The sequence below is a fragment of the Elgaria multicarinata genome, chromosome 4 (assembly GCF_023053635.1).
Source record: "Elgaria multicarinata webbii isolate HBS135686 ecotype San Diego chromosome 4, rElgMul1.1.pri, whole genome shotgun sequence".
In the NCBI taxonomy this organism is placed as follows: Eukaryota; Metazoa; Chordata; class Lepidosauria; order Squamata; family Anguidae; genus Elgaria; species Elgaria multicarinata.
The window spans coordinates 124,531,339-124,542,815 of NC_086174.1; the positions used below are offsets into that span (position 1 = coordinate 124,531,339).

Below are 11,477 nucleotides of genomic sequence, written 5' to 3' on the forward strand. Positions count from 1 at the left end.
TGCTTTGAGTAACAGAAGCTGCCAGGATCTCAAGAAGGATTACTTCACACCACCAAGGTCCATCAAAGTTTCAGGCAGAGGTCTTTCACATCATCTAAAACCTGATCCTTTTAACTGGAAATGCCAGGGGTAGGACCTGGGTCATTTAGCATGCAAAGCGCGTGCCCTACCACTGAACTGTGGTCCTCCCCCCTCAAAATGATGCCAGGTGTCCTATTTTACAGAGGGCAGCGTCTTATTTAGGACAGTTGTTTGAAGGTGTCCAGGCCAAGTCAGATGTAAAGATAAAGAGCCGTAAGAAGGGAGAGCACAGCCTTGAAGTTGACCATCAACAGTTAGTACGTGTACAGCAGACTGAGCAGGCCAACAGGTCACCTGGTCATAGCCTTCCCCACTATAGTGAGATATATTGCATTTGTATTTAAATTATAGTAATTATTTCTAAATTTGCACCTATATATATATGAATTAACATATGCAATTTTTATGCAACCCTCTCTCTCCCCCCCCCATTTTTTTTGTCAATGAATGTCCTCTTTTTTCAGAATGTGTAACTGGCTAACCTAGTACTGCACAAGGTTTACTCTCTCTTTTATAAGTCTTTCCATAAGTCTTTCCAAATGAAATGGTGACTCCTTTGATGACATAGAAAACCTGCACACTAGAAAGCACAATATTCATTGGTATTCAAAATAGAGAATGCCAGGTTGTTATCAAGGCAGGATTCACTGGCCTCCATCCAATGTAGCGTGAGCAGATTCCCACTCACACAATGGGACCTCTCCTTCCTGTCTTCCCCCTGCACCTTGGGTGCCCTCCAAATCTGCTCCAGAGAGTCCCCCAATGCTTCAGAGCAGATTTGGAGTGCCATGGATAAGTGGGAGCTGCAGAAAGATTGCATTATCTGTTTCACCATTGGTGTCTGTCTTACTGGCAGATGAAACCCATTGTGCAAGCAGGCAAGGCTGTACAAATAGTTAAAACTATGGTTAAAATTCAAGTAATACCCATCAGAACATGATTTCACAACATCATCACAATATAACATTCTATGAAGAGAATTTTAAACTGGAAAGCACACTATTTAAATAAATAAGCTATACAAAATTAAGCATGTTTAAGTTCCACAGATTCACTGGAGCAAAATATGTATATGCTTAATTTTCCCATTAAAATCCATAGGACTGAAAACCAGCCCACCCACCCCAATTTTAATTTTAATTTCCTTTTGAGTATTTGCTGTGGCTCTTCTGAGAAGCAGTCAGTAATCCTGAAATACATTACTATAGGGATTTTTTAAAAAAAACTTTACAAGGTCATTCAGCTGAATGAAAATGCAGCCCAAACTGCTCCTGACATGAAATCAACAAGTTATTAGAAAGACTAGTTTAAACAGTGGATGGAGGTGGCCATAAAAACCTGTCCTATATAAGCCTTTTGTTTGAATTGTACTTTCCCTTCTCCACAGCTTCAGAGTACAAGTCTCAGCAATAATTGTACATGGAGACAGGTACCCGTATCTGCAATATTTCTTTGATACTTATTTATTTAGTACATTTCTATAATGCCTTTCTGCCGAAGCACTTGAAGTGGCTTACCATTTTTAAATGCTGACAGCAACAAATGTTACCCAAATTCCCTAACATCAGAATATTTCTCTCTGACTGACTGAAGCTGTCTTCGGGAGCTGAGGGCATGAGCTCCTGTGACCCAGGCTTCTCTTCTTCTGCCTTCCCTTAGGCCATGGTGGTCTTCAGTAGCCCTAGGGAAATTTGGGGGGAAGGGCTGCCCCAACACTTCTCTCAGACCATGTCTATCAGGAGTTGATGGCACAAGTTCCCTGGCCTGGCCATAAGCCTCATCAAGACCCAATATGTGCATACTAGATGACCACTGGCAAACAGGTGGATTGGCAAATTAATCTATGACTAGTTTCTGGACATGTACAGATCTCCTCTCTGTCCATTTTGTTTCATTTCCCTTCACCTTCTGGAGTAGCTTTGGGTAACAGAGCCAATAAATAGAAAGCAACATGTAAGCAAGCTTTCATCTCACTGAGAAGTGTCTGAAGCTTGGAGATGTTCCCAGATATGTGATCTTGTGCCACACATGCTGGGGGGTGGGGAATGTGCATCTTTCCAGGGGACATAAACTGCCCAGAGAGCTTTGGCTATTGGGTGGTATAAAAATGTAATAAATAAATAAACAAACATTATTCCAGGCTTTGGAAAAAAATCTTTCCCTTTGGTCTGCTCCTGAGTCCTCTGCACATCCATTTCCCAGACTCTGACCTATGTTTTCCAAGCTCCCTTCCCCTGCACTTCTGTTAGACTACTGTCTTTTCCAGTGGTTGCTTTGCTACAGGCAGATTTCTTCAACATTGCCCATTCTGCCTTCTACGTCTCCTCTGAAGATCTGAGCTGCTCAGCACAATGAGATACTTAGGAGTAAGGCGACCATATGGAAAGGAGGACAGAGCTTCTGTATCTTCAACAGTTGTATAGATACAAAAGAGGCCAGGGCTCCTGCAGCTTTAACTCTTAGGATGAAGAGGGAATTTCACCAGGTGCTGCATGCATAAAAACAACACCTGCTGAAATTCCCTTTTCTGTGCAACTGTTAAAGATACAGGGGCCCTGTCCTCCTTTCCATATGGTCACCCTACTTGGGAGTATAACAGCTGCTCAGCCAATGGCAGCCAAAGATCCTTGGGCCAGTCCCACTTTTCTATGACATTCAACCTCATTCTTCCTCAACCTGATGCCCCAGCTGTGCTGTCTGGGGGTAATGCCAAGCAGGGGGAAGGTGGCATTAGAGCATCTTGCCCCATTATTGCCAGAGCCTTCACCACCATCACAAAATTCATTACAACAGAAACAGAGAGAGCGTGACCATCTGGGTGATTTCCTTTGTTCTCTTTGTGTGTGTATACCCCCTGAAAGATGGGTCAGTTCTGCAGTGTTTGAAGATGAAATCAGTGAGACTTTTTAGGTTTTTTTTTTAATAGCTTGAATCCATAAGGCACCTGAATATTTTTTACATTATTTTCTTTCACAGGGAAATGTATTGGTGACAGATGTTCACTGGCATACCATTCAGTTTCACAGAGTCCCAGCAATAATTTTCTTGGCCTTAATTTCCTGATTCCCCAGTGAGGTCATAATCCACAAGACACTTACTTTAGAGCAGGCTTACTGCAATCGGGTTCCTCCTGCATAAGAAACCTGACAATTCCAATTTGAGGATTTCTCCAATGTATCTTCATACACTTTCACATCTGTGCCAAGCAGACAAAAAAACTGTGGAATTGTGAAATCTGATCTATGGCTGACATATCTTCAAGTTACCTCTGAGAAGTCTGTGGAGATCATGTTGCAGGAAGAAAATAATTGGTTACCTCACTGATGAGTATGACTGTAAATGGAGTAAGGTCAGGCAATTAGATGGTTATGAGTCAGAATTCCTCTGCTGGCGTCAGCATTTTTAGAATGTATATACATCTATTTCTGCAGCTGTGAACATTATATATATAATCAGTGCAATTAAACAGCGGTTTTAAAGGCTTATTTTACGACAAGGCGAACACCCAATTTATCCCATTTCATCACACATTATCCTTAGCTGCCACTGTGAAGCAACTCCGGGTAACTGAATTACCTATAAATACAGCTTTCCAGTTATTCTCAGTGAGCTGTCCCCAGTATAGTGTTGTGCTTTGATGTTCATAAGGAGACAGATGCAAAGAATTCCTTATGTGTTGTTTTGAATAAAAAAAGAGTAACAACCAGTCTGGTCCACTGGGTTCAGCCTGAGAGCTGGTTCCACATCTGTCGTTTTACATACCCCTCCTCAGTCACTGGACAGCCTTGGGTAAATCTGTCTCTGCTTCAGTTTATTAGGGCACACGTTTAGGCAGGGGGAAAAACCCTACAACTTCCAACATGGCTGGTTGAAGCGTGCTGGAAGTTGCGAGACCTTTTTGTGCTTATACATGCATAGGATTGCAGCCTTGGTTGATATTCTTTTCTTTTTCTTTTCTTTAAAAAGTGATCAATCTCCTGTAGTTTTACTTGGACTAAGTATTCTTCTCCACATTACATGCTCAGAGTCATTTGCATGTTTACTGTCATGTCACATGTTCAAAGGCTGAGTCCCAGCCCTGCCATTACCAGTGGCTGCCTCTGCTAAAACTCTAAAATTGTCCCTTTGAGCTTAAGCAGCTGTGTCACTGTTAGTGGATTTTTTTTTTGGGGGGGAATGCATTTGGTAGGAGACAAGGACTTATCTGTCATGTTCCCAAGCCTTGATCTCCCTTCCAGCTCCAAAAAGGTCTCTGAGGCAGAGTAGACTCCCTCCATTAACCTAAATCCTGCTACACCATGGCCTTCCAGACCACGAGACATTACTCTACCTAATTCCTCAGATGCAGAGGATACTCCCCCATTATAGCCTTCACCAGCTCTACAGCATAGGAGCCAGGAGCTACAAAATCAGGCAATGGCCCTTTAAGAAATAAGCACTCTAAGAGGGCTAACTGCAGGTCTAGATATGCTACCCTTTCTAAGGCTTCAGAAAGTCTTTGACTGTTGCTGAGTCAACAGATCTCTGTGCTTCAGTGAGTTTGGATCTGTCCAAGGTACTGAAAGACCTCATCTGGTCTAACCTTGCCTTGTGATTCTGCATATCTGACCTGACCTGATCGGGCTTGATCTGTTTTAACCCAGATTAATCTCATGAAACCTGGCTTGATCTGACATGACTGAGCTTGTCCTTATTTAACTTGAATTTACCTGACAAGAGTGATTGGGCTTAACTCTCCTTTCTCAAACGTAACCTTACCTTGTTGGTTTCAGCACCTCTGGGCACCTTGAACCAAATTGGACAGGACACTACTAAACATTGGGTTATGAACTGCTCCTTCCTACTTCAGCCAACCCTGTTGTCCAATAGGAAGGGTGAGGGAGGAGCCTCTTTTGGGAGGGGGAGGGTCTTTGGGGAGAGTACCAAGTGGGAAGTCTTCATAAGCCATATCTAGCCCATGTGCTGGGGGTTCCCTACCCTGGGTAATAGCATGACTCAAACAGCAAATTAATCAGTGATTTCAACTTATATTTTCTTATTTTTCCTTAGTAGCCAAAACAATCTATACTTCTATTTAACTCTAGCTCAGTTTCCCGCCACCAATAATGGCTACATTCTAGGATGTAAGATAAGATCACAATCCTACCAGTGATTGTTGCTAACTGAGTTTATTGGTATCATCGATGTATGGCTTAACGTATTATTTTGTATTTTTTTGTTTTATTTTTTCGTTCTCTGGTATTTACAAGGGCACAGTTCTCTGTAACAAGCTTCATTTCAAACAGCTGCTACAGCAACTTAAAATTATGTTGTCACTGAACATCTCAGAAAACATTTCTATGGGTAAAATCATACATATGTATATATTTATCAGTCAATGATGGCAATATCAAAGGATGACCTGCATTTGTAAATCTGCCACTACAGATTAAACACAGTAGAGCTTTTAGATGATCTCAAACACAACACTTTTCAACAGAGGTAGTGAAGAGGAATTGGGTGATAAATCATAAAATGATTTACATGGATGTGTGAATTAGTCCTATAATGCTGTTTTCACTCCAGAGGAAATATGTTCAGAAGGCAGGACAATACTTTTCAAGGCAGGGTCTGTTCTGTCAGAGTTACAATAACTAATTAGGCTGATTAGATGCATCACATCCTTCTAGAACAGTCATGGGACATCTTCAGGGGCCAGATGACATCAAAGGGCAGGCCCCTCCCTCTTGAAGCCACACCCCCTGGTGTCATCAGGGCCCTTTCTTCCTGAACAGACTATTCTTATATAAGGACACGGTAGTATAAGACGTATTACTAGAGATCTGCACAACTGATTTTGCTCATTTTTGTTTTAAACTGAAGCTTAAGCAGTGTAGACATGCAGAAAATTTTGAAACTTTGAAAACATCCAAAGCTTCGGCTTGGGCAGCTCGGGAAGAGAGAGGGATGAAGCAAAGGGGAGGTTAATGCTTCTGCCCCACACTATGCATGTAATATAACGTGACACAGTGTGTGTATGCATGTGTAATAATGTTTACTCCTGTGAGCTCTAAAGAGTGCTGGGCCAATGAAAGGAAAGGCACAGAATGTTGGAAAAGGGGCTGAGGAAAAGTCAGTTGGTGATAATTAGAGGAGGAGGAAGAGGAGGAAGAAAGAACATCTTTTTTGTTTTGTTTTCACCATTGCCAGTTTATTTGTAGTACATATATTTTAAAAGAGTGAAGTTGTTCCAGTTGTAAGGGAAATTGGGCAAAAATATTTTTATCCAGTCATTCTCAGACTACTAACTGCCATAGTGACATGGGATTTGTTCTAGTAAAGGAATGATTGCTCTGTGCCTCTCCCTGCATGGAGAAAGGGAAGGCCTCTTTCACTCCGTCCAGAACAATCTCTCCGTTCTTCTCTTACCACAGAGAAATGGAGTCAGCTGGTAACTGCAGGAGTGTTTCCTCCCTCACCTTCCCCAGCCAGCTCCTCAAGGTTCCTGCTGAGTCCCAAGCTAGCTTTGCTCCACATCCTAAATGAGGAAAGTTGAAGGCTCCTCGAGGCCACAACACAGTGACTCTACTACCCTCTATCCCTTCGCAGAGGAAGAGGGGCTGGATGGGGTGGCCTGGAGGCTGGAGATTCATCATCTCTGCTCTAGAGCATCTATTTAGATTAATGAAAATATTTTTTAAAAGTTATTTAATAAAGTTATGACAGGGGCATATTAAAAATATACTTTAAAAATGTCCAATATAGTCGTCAGTCTGAGTTTGCAGAAAATCTGACACAATTTTTTTGGAGTAGTGCTGGATCAGTCCACAGGCCTATCTAGCCCAACATTCTGTTTTCACAATCCTCAACCAGATGTCTGTGGGAAGCCTGCAAGCAGGACAGCAACCGAAACAGCCCCCACCTGCTCATGTTCCCTAGCAACTGGTATTCAGAGTCATACTGCCTCTGGTATTGGAGGTAGCATATATAGCCATCATGACTAGCAACCATTAGTAATTTGCCATTACCATGGAGCCGAATCCTCTATGAGGCATTGCTTGTTTCATTCCCCCCCCCTCCATTTTGATGAAGTAATGTAGCCTCACTGTTCACAATTTCTCACAGAAAAGTGGTATTCACCTCCTAAAATGGTCTTCCATTTATACTTATGTGCCTGTTTGCTTCCTATACAGTATGATAGCTGAGGAAAAGGGGACTTCTCTTTTCCTTGGGCAAACTTGGTTTGAGGCTATGTTAAAATGAGACTGTGGTATCATTGTTACTCCTCCTGGTGAAATGTAAGATATTTAATATTGAGCTGCTTTTCTTATATCTTTATTCTGTTTAATAAAGAGAGCCCTAAGGGTGATGACGGCAGCTGTGGTACCTCAGCATACTCACTTAAAGTTCCACTGAAATGAGTGGGACTAACTTCTGAGTAAATGTGCATTATATTGAAATCTTGAAGCTTCTCGACATGTAGCTTTATTATTTCCCCTCCCCACCTCTGCAATTGAGCATGAACCTATGTCCTGGCTTTCAGAATTTGGATTCGAAGGATATCCTAAACATTAACATTTATTTTGACTGTTATAGCTTTACAGTAACTGTGGTTCTCCTTCTTCCTTCAGGACAGGCAGAAGAGAATCATTACTCCAACACAGCCCATGTTTTATATCAAGGGTTGGCAACTTTTTTGTGTCAAGGGCCACATTCCCTCATGGGTAATCAGTCAGGGGCAATATGAGGGCAATGAGTGGGGCTGAAGCCAGCAGTGGATAAAAAAATGAGTGGGTCTCCCCCTTTCTCCCACTTCCCCTCTTCCTACCCACACAACAGGCTACCAAGGAAGGGACGGAGCATTCTTGCCAGAGGCCTGAACGGATTGCACACAGAGGACTTTTGAAACCAGGCTGCAAGGGCTGCATATGGTCACAAGTTGCCCACCTCTGTTTTACAGAGGCTGCCTGTGTTTGACAGCTGACTAGCAGAGTTCAAGGGATGACACTTTTTTCTTCTCATATTTTCCATGTGCCTAATGAGAACAATTTGCCTTATTTGCAAGTGGGCCTCATTTGCAAGTGGGCCTATATCATTACTTGGGCCTATATCCAGTGGTGGATTTGCCTTGTCAAAAAGCACTGTCACTCATGCAAGACAGAGCCCCTGATTTGCATCAATGCCTATATCCAGTTAAGCCATGCCCAAAGCTGTTCCTGAGGGTTGGGGGACCCTCTCGAGCAGAATGGGAGGCAGTGCAGAGAGAGCGGCACTAGATACAGGGCATTGGCAAAAATCAGGTGCCCTGACTTGTGTGAGTGCTTTCTGCTAAGGCAAAGCTCCTTCAACCCTCTCTGTTTATGCACTCTTAAAGATGTGGAGCTTCTAATCATAAACCGTGGCAACCATTCACCAGCTAGCACATTCATCTGATTGTATCCTTTCATTCCAAATTCCGTTAACAGACAGTAAAATCCCCAATCTCTCTATAAGCATGCTTAAAAATAAAGCTCTGCTCAAATGTCCTATCAAAATTCTCCATCCTGTTTGTGGGCGGAGAAATCGGGAGGACAACTTCACCGAATTTCTCCATGGGGAGGAGAAATTCTCCAACAGTTCCTCACAAGTAGGGTTCATCATTGGCAGGGGTTGTAGCACAGCTTACTTTTCCTTTCCTAAGGTTTTTGGGATATGTGGGGGGGGGGGGAGAGGGGAGGAAAGCCACAACAGCAGTAATGATGTCAACAGCCTGCCCCCCATGTTACATCCTCCACCATGTCCCATACCTAGCAGGTATGCTCATTCTGGAGCATTGTGGTGCTTTTTATACTGTATTTTGTATTTGTGTTTTTAACCTGTTGGTTGTTTTATGATGGTTTTAATTTTTGTGAACCGCCCAGAGAGCTTCGGCTATTGGGCGGTATAAAAATGTAATAAATAAATAAATAAATAAATAAATAAAGAGAAGGAAACTATATAGTGTTAATTTACATGTGGGAAGCTGCCAGAGAGATCATTTATGATGAAAGACAGGAAACTTGGGCACTCTCCTTGACACCTTCTAAGTAAGGTAAGCACAAGAACCCTGAACCCAAACCATGAGAATTTCTTGGCCATTTCTTCTCCTTTGAATTTCTTTTCGAAAGCAATTTCTTTTCTATCAAATGAAATGAGAATGGTTGAAAAAAAATGGGAGAAATTTTCGGCACAGCACTACTTAAAACTGTGGTAACTACTTGCCTTTTTACCACTCTTTAATCATTTGAATGCCAGTGTCTCAAGAGATGTGTGGAGACAGACATGACCCATGAATACCTTGTCTTTTGGACAATGGAAGATAAGGGTTATTGTCTGTCTAAACCATTCCTTATCATGTTTTCATTTCGGGTTTTGTCTTCTGATTTCAAGTGCCTTAGCTAGACCTAAGGTTTATCCCGGGATCGTCCCGGGGTCATCCCTGTTCATGTAAATGACACACAGGGGATCCCGGGAGCAGGCAGGGACGACCCCAGGATGATCCCAGGATAAACTTTAGATCTAGCTAAGGCCATAGTCTGGCATGTTGTCACCAAAGCTGAACTCCTAAAAAAAAGTCTGCGAACTCTGCTGAACCCAGACTGTCCTTTGAGTAATACCAGCAATGGCTAAAGGCCTCTAAGACCTGATCTGAGGTGATAACATCATCATCATACATTAGGATTTAGAAGCATAAAACTCTGTGGTGACCTTCATTCTCAGGCATATTTTAGATGTACAATGAGCTGGTTTTTTTTAGTGTCTATGGTTAATCTAGTAATGGTGGGTGCTTATTTATTAAAATTATGCATTTATGTGTAGTGCTATGAATGATGTCACCATATTTCAGCTTTGGATTCTGATTAGAAGAACTGAAGGACAAACACCCTGCAAAAATAAATATTATCTACCACAAACAAGCCTAAGCTTTAATTTCTGCTGAGAGTGCTACTGAAATTTCCCAGAATCATTAGCTAGTTTTGTTTTTTTAACAGCGTTAAGTATAATAGTCTTGGAGCATGTACTCTGTACATTTTATCTTCAAAGTGCCTTCACAATACTAATTAATCCTCACATGCCAGAGATTTTGTGCTGGCAATGTGCCAATCATCACTAAACCCCATAGGATGCAACTTCCAAAAGTCTTTCCCCTCCTGTCAGAGAAGAAAAGGAAGTATTCTGCATAAATGGTTCTGTCTGAAGTGAAGACTGCATTGGTGGTTGAAAGCTTATCTTAAAGCACCATTGTTCATACCCTAAGTGTGTAGGGAAATTATATTCTGTGATTTGTTTGTTTACTAGGTGGTACACTCACTTGTTTATGTTTGGACTAAGCTAGACTTTCCTTTATCTCTGCCTAATCTAATATTTTTGTTTGCTCAGAATGGATAAGTTCAGGAGTGATGTTTTAGGCACCTTGAGTGTTGAAATTATAATACTGAAGAAAAATTTAAAGTCCAACTTGATATTCATTATCATCAATATATCAATTTTTAATATAAATTGGGGGTAGGGAAGAGGCCCAGAATATATACAAAAATGAGGGGGAAAGTTTAAAAGCTAAGCTGCCACTTAATATAGAAATATATTTGGGGAAATTATACACACCCACACCACACACCCACAATATGCTAAGTACTGAGAGATAATGGCTATAAATTATGGCCAGTGGGATTTAACATCTGTAGACCAGCATCCCCCAACTTGGTGCCCTTCAGCTGTTTTGGACTACACCTCCCATTATTTCAGACCATGGGTTATGCTGGCTCAGGCTTGTTAGAGTTGTGGCTATGCTTGCTTTGGTAGCTCATATACTAATATTGGAACAATACAGAGAAGTTTAGCAGGACCCCTGTCCAAAGATAACATGCAATCCAAAGCATGTGGAGGGCAACAAGATCAGGAACAGTTCTAGACTATCAAAGATTCGTTTAAACAGCAGTTAGCTATGCTAGAAGTCTGGACAGGAAAGTGATCCTCCCCAATTGTTGGAGGACTTGTATAAAAGCAAAAAATAATGGTCAGGGATTACGGACGTTATACTATTCATTTACATTTAGATCCCAATTTAACTTATCTAAAAGGATTAGTTTTGAAGAAGAAAAAAAGAGATACTGTTGTTTCATAGCATAGATGCAATATTGAGAAACTCTGTGCAATATTGAGAAACTAAGGCTTTCCCGTGTCTGATAGCATAGTTATACTGTATAAAACAGCAGGATCTTGGTTTTATAAATAAAATTACATGGTACATTTAGGTAAAGGAATGACAATAAAACAAAGTTTGAAGAAAAATCAAAATGGTTTAGGAGCTACTGGAATGCCAAACAAAACATTAAGTGTAATCTTTTCTCTTTTCCATATGCTCTTATATCTTTTGTTTTGTTTTGCTTATTTACCTT

The 11,477-nt window shown here is 41.4% G+C and overlaps 1 pseudogene; it reads left to right on the forward strand.

Annotated features, from left to right (window-relative positions):
- The first annotated feature begins 10,869 nt into the window (after window positions 1-10,869).
- LOC134398554 (U6 spliceosomal RNA) lies at window positions 10,870-10,955 on the forward strand (annotated as a pseudogene).
- Window positions 10,956-11,477: the final 522 nt, after the last annotated feature.